Source organism: Hyposmocoma kahamanoa, unplaced genomic scaffold (genome assembly GCF_003589595.1).
Source record: "Hyposmocoma kahamanoa isolate Upper Pololo Valley unplaced genomic scaffold, ASM358959v1 65, whole genome shotgun sequence".
NCBI lineage: Eukaryota > Metazoa > Arthropoda > Insecta > Lepidoptera > Cosmopterigidae > Hyposmocoma > Hyposmocoma kahamanoa.
This window is the reverse complement of record NW_020653853.1, coordinates 9,960,636-9,966,704: the sequence shown is the minus strand read 5'-3', so window position 1 is coordinate 9,966,704 and position 6,069 is coordinate 9,960,636.

Genomic DNA, 6,069 nt, shown 5'->3' with positions numbered 1-6,069 from the left:
AAAGTATAATATAATTGGTAATAGTTTAAAAATAATGTATTCTAAAAACACACAATTTTCTGTGCATTTTAAGTGTCTAAAAAAGGATATGGTTTTAATTTACACCGTTTTCAAGTTTAAAAAAAACCGTCCAACTATCAATATTACTTTGCTCTGTTGACATATTATTATTAAGAATAACGTAAACTGTTAATGTAAAGAAAAAGACAATACAAAATCTTTTAAAACATAGATGTCATGATTCTGAAAGAAGTGAGAATCTCTTACTAAATATTTATGTAACAAAATGAACTTATTAGTACATTGAGTGACATAGTGCTTGTGTAAAATTCTATGTAACAAATATTATAAAATTATAGAACAGATTAAGAATCCCACCAGAGAAATTGTTAAGAAACAAATGTAACGAAATATGAAAACATTTAGGTATACGTATTCTAATGTGTTTTGGCCTTACTGTTCCCTTTTATAAATAAACCACTAAAAATAATCGTATGTTTTCTTTCTCCTTCTAAATGCAATGGCAAGTTAGATTTTATCAGTTCAATGTTCCGCCATTTCATAGCTTGTGCCATTTAGCATGCCAGTAGCGGTCATTGACCCAACTTTCATCTCGAAGTCACAATTCGACGGTGACCGATCGCCATTCCCTTAAATTTGTCACAATTTTGGCTTAACAAAAGTTTAACTATGTATAAATTCACAAAGCGATGAATGATTTGTTAAAAAGATTTGTTTGGCACTTAATGTACTCATGTGGAATCTCCAAGAAAAAACTCTCCTCGTACCAGCGTCGTTTATCACATTTCAATGTGATGTCTTTGGAGAAACGTAGAACTCTTTTGGATATGTCATTTGTGTCAAAAATATTTCGTCATGAAGTGGATTGCTCTCATTTGCTTCAAAAATTCAAATTGCGTGTTCCCTTTAGATATCCGCGTAACAAAATTAGTCCATTAAGTGTCCCACCTCGTAAAACTGTATTTGGCTCAAACTCACCCGTCGCAAGGTTGAGTAGAACGGTGAATGGTTTCAGTGATAGCATTGACATTCACCACGATTCACCTCTCAAGATTCGGAAGAAAATTTCTCACTTACTCGACTGTACCAAATAAGTGACCTTCAGTATATTGTGCTCCATATTGTGATCTTTATTGTTTACTTTATTTAGACACTGTTAGTTTTTAGTTTTTATTAGACATTGTTAGCTTTTAGTCAGTGCATGTTGTGTTTACCTTTAAGTGTTTGTGGCAATTAGATTATAAAATAATATATGTATATCGAATATAAGTAATATTGTACGCAACGTTGGTGAACCTAATAAATAAAATAAAATAAAATAAATGATGTTAATACCATTTTATTATTATTATAATTATAATCTAGAACATTTATTATATCTAGTCAGGTCATAAATTCTGTCACATGTTTAATATAAAATAAAAGAAACAAGTTTATTCATTATGTAACCATTTATATACCAAAATGAACTTAACAAAACATAGATTCTTATGACACTAAAGTTTATTCAAAAGGACCTCCGTGATTTTGAATACAGGCGTTCAATCTGCGCGGCCAGTTGTCTATTGCAGCACGAACGAGGTCCATGTCAATATCGGCGGCTGCCTTAATCAAGGATGTCTTGAGTGACTCCAAATTGGGATGAGGCTTTGAGCACGCCTTTTCCTCCAAGTGTTGCCAGATCTTGTAATCTAACGGATTCAAATCTGGACTGGAGGAGGGCCAGTCTTCGTGCCGGATGAAGTCGATTTCACGCGCCGCCAGCCAGTCTTGTGTGCTCTTCGCTCTATGAGCTGGCGCCGAATCTTGTTGGAATACCCAGTGCCTGTTATTGAACATGGTATGAGAAACAGGTTCCACAAGGTTCGTCAGAACTGTATTTTGATACACAACTGCATTCGTTTTTACACCTTTCTCACAAAAATGTGCCTCTGTTAAGCCCCAATAAGAAACTCCCAACCATACCATGAGCGAGGATGGAAAATGACCTCGTTGGACACGCGGAATACGGTTGCTCGCTTCTTCACTGCTGTGTGCGTACACCTTATCATTTTGTTTGTTGTAGCTCTCTTCTACGGTAAAAATTTTTTCATCTGAAAAAAGAATTTCCCGATATTTTTTTCCCGCGTACCGCTTCAACAAAGCGCGGCATCTCTTCAGTCTCAGGTCCATTAGACGAGCATTCAAACGATGTCCTGTTTTTCTTCGATATGCCCGAAGCCCTAAGTCTTCATTTAACACCCTTTGCACCGTGGTTCTGCTTAACCCCATCTGAAGGGTCAACAGTTTCTGCTTACGTTTGGGATTTCTTTGAATTCGCGCCTTCACAGCTTTTATCACTGCTGGAGTCCTAACAGACCGAGGGCGACCACTTCTTGACCTGTCATCTACACTAGAGTCTTCATTGTATCGTTTGATGGTACGATAAACGAATCTTTTGGTTATATTCAAATTTTTCAGTATGTCAAAAATTTGAATTGGCGCGTAACTATATAATAATAAAATTATAATAAAATTGTTTATTCAGTAACATAATGTACAGAGAAAACTAAAGACTACTTATGCGATTTAATGTAAAAATAACACATGTACCTGAACTAGGAAATTCCTGTATTTCAGGTAAAAAGTACTACTAATTATAAATGTGGATACTATTAATATTATAAATACTTTTTAGGAGAATCTTATGAAATAAAATTAAACAATTAAATAATAAATTGCCAATAAAAAAATAAAAAAATAAATAAAAAAATGTACACTTAAACAAGACAATATTTAATTTACGATAATAAATAAATTCTCTGTATCCTCATAGGACATATTTTGAAGAGCTTCTTGGAGAATTTTCTTTACCTTAAAGCAACAGAAATTATAAATGGAATATTTAGCGTTTAATTTATTGTACAAAAATGGTCCAAGAAACACAAAAAATCTTGAAATAAAAGTATGTTTTGATGATATAATTTTGGGGCAGACAATATCTTTTCGTCTTTTATTAGTGTTTTCAGTAATATATGGGAGCAATACGTGCTGTTTGAGGACTGTGGACTTAATGAATAATTGCCTTACAGTTAATACTTTACATGACTTATACAGAAGGTCAGTGGGATAACGGAAAGGGCGGTAGGTAGAAACCTTTAGGACAGCTCGCTGGGCTCTTTCAATGATTAGTAAAGTAGTTTTAGCTATACCACCCCATGATGTAATGCAGTAAGTAATTAATGATTGGCATAATGCATAATAAACTTGCCTGATTATTTTAAAATCAGCAGAAACGCGCAGTTTGCAACTGCAACGATGCAACGCAATAACTGCAACACGGTCTTCTTTAAGCGTCCACTCCATATTTAAAAATGAGTAAAATTCTAAAAAGTATACATTTTATTTTCATGAACAATTCGAAATTCGAATTCAATAAACTTTTTTGTGGCCAGCATTCTACAAGAAAAGTTTTTACTATGTGACAATACTTATGACTTGACTGTGTAATTTTAATGATAAACATGTTTAATAAATTTGACAATTTAATAATGTGCACGAGTTGAAATTGGATTTGATGCGTATTATTTTTAATACCTGTCACAAGAAGATAAGAAAATCTATAGCGAACTTTTTGTTTTTTTTTATAACACCAAGTGACGGGACAGGCAAGTCGTGCGTCTAGTGACAAGTGACACAGCTGTCCATAACAGTGGCAGTGCCACGTAGAGATTTTAATGGCAAAGATCTTAGGGGCACTACCAATGCGCCCGTCATCCTGTGGCATAAGTTGGCAAGTCCCATGTGCCTGTAATTTCACCAGCACCCTTACCCTTCCAAAGCGGAACGCAGTTATGCGCACATTACTGCTTGGTGGCAGAAATACGAGTTGGCAGTGTTTCCCTGGACGAACTTTCACAAGGATCAGTAGTGCTACAAACTCATCTGAAGACTGACGATTTGCAAGTAAGAAGATGGATCACATTTTGAACACGTGATAAATTAATTACAAATACCTGTAGATACATTGGCAGGTTCAAGTTTGTTTCTTTTTTAATACATTGTATAACTGAAAGGGACTAATCGACCCTTACTTGTGATAATCGTAGAATGATAAGCCACATTTAAAAACGGCAAAAATCGTAAAACAGGACGAATACTTCTGTAGAGGTTACTTTGTCGAAGCTAAGAGAGAAGGGTAATGTTTTTACAAAAGCGAATTTTAGGTCCAAACGCAAAGGTCATTGTTGTTTCACTACCACACGGGGTTTTCTTAAAAAGGCTTTCACTTAATCACTCCTCTTGTAGATCTGGTAGACCTTCATAGTAAAGCTGCAATAACATAATCCGTACTCTGGGAGACTACCTGCTGCTTAACTCATGGTTCCACTTAGTCGCTTTTACAACACCCGTTAGAAATGAAATGGGATCGTGATTGCATAAGTCTGAAGTGTGTGAAGTAAATGTGGAGAAATTATTGCATGATATTTAAACATTTGTTTTTATAATGATAAGTGGCGAGACGAACAAGTCGTGAGCCTGGTGGTAAGCAACATGCCAGTCCATAGCAATTGTAGTATCACTAAGAGCTTTAAATCGCAAAGGTCTGAGTGCAGTGCCACTGCGCCAGTCACTACGATGAAAGGACCCATATTACTAGTAACAGTTTTAATGATTTTGTTAGGAAGTATTCGAAAATGTTTAAACGTGTTTGTGTTGCAGCCAAAGCAATATTTATAAATAATAAAATTAAAAGCAGCGCGCATGTAGTAAGAACGACTTGGCATATTATAAACAGCGAAACTGGAAGTGACAAACCTCGTAACTTAGATTTTCAACTAAGGTTTAATGATAAAATTGTTAACACAGACGCAGAAGTTGCAAAAATATTTGAAAATTTTTTACTGACCAATTTTGACTACTAAGTCGGTAAATTCATCTCCCACCGCCGCTGAATCCTTGCTAAAAGAAAATAATGCAGTTAGTATCACTAATTTAAGCTTCCGTGATATATTTCCAAACGACATTGTTAAAGTCTTTAAGTCTTTAAATACTGCTGATCTTGATGGTTTTTCAGTTAGAGTAATTAGTTCTCTAGTTGATTGTGTTGCGCCTTACTTAGCTTGTGTCTTTAATAAATGTGTTGATGATGGTGTCTTTTCTGACCTCATGAAGCAAAGTAAAGTTATTCCACTTTTCAAATCTGGTAGTATTTCAGACCCTACCAACTACTACCAACTCTCAGTAAAATATTTGAAAAAATTATTCTAAATCAGATGTGTGCACATTTTTATAGTAATAAATTAATGTCACCTAAACAATTTAGTTTCACTCGGAATCGCTCTTGAACCGATGCTGGTGTTGATTTGATGAATCATATATTTGATGCATGGGAAGTCTCACATGATGCTATAGGTGACCTTTCCAAGGGTATTGATTGTGTGCACCATGATACACCATGGTTCGGAAACTTCGCCATTATGGTGTGGCGGGACGTGATCTCGGCCTTCTTAAATCGTATTTGCGTGGTAGGGTACAGAGAGTCGATGATAACGGTACGAGATTGGGTGGATGGATGTCCCTCAAGGTTCAATTCAAGGCCCATTTTTGTTTTTTATTTTATATTAATGACTTACTTAGCTTCATGGAGGGTATAAAACATGAGATAGTATTGTTTGCTGATGACACTTCCTTATTATTTAAAGTTAAAAGGCACCAATGTTCCTACGACGATGTGAACAATGCTATATCTAAAGTAGTTGATTGGTTTGCTGTTAGTAACCTACTCCTTAATGAGAAAAAAACAAATTGTGTGAAATTTACATTACCCAATGTTACAGAGACGGTTACAAACATTGTAGTTAGAAACGAAAAATTGAATCTTGTGGATACAGTTGTATTTCTAGGTATAACGTTAGATGCTAAATTGCAATGGGGTCTCCATATAATGTAAGTTATCAAAACGGCTCGGCTCTGCAGTGTAAGCGATTTAAAAAATACGGAAACTTTCAGACGTCGAAACACACAGTTCACAGTCTAATGACATATGGCATTTTGCTTTGGGGTAAT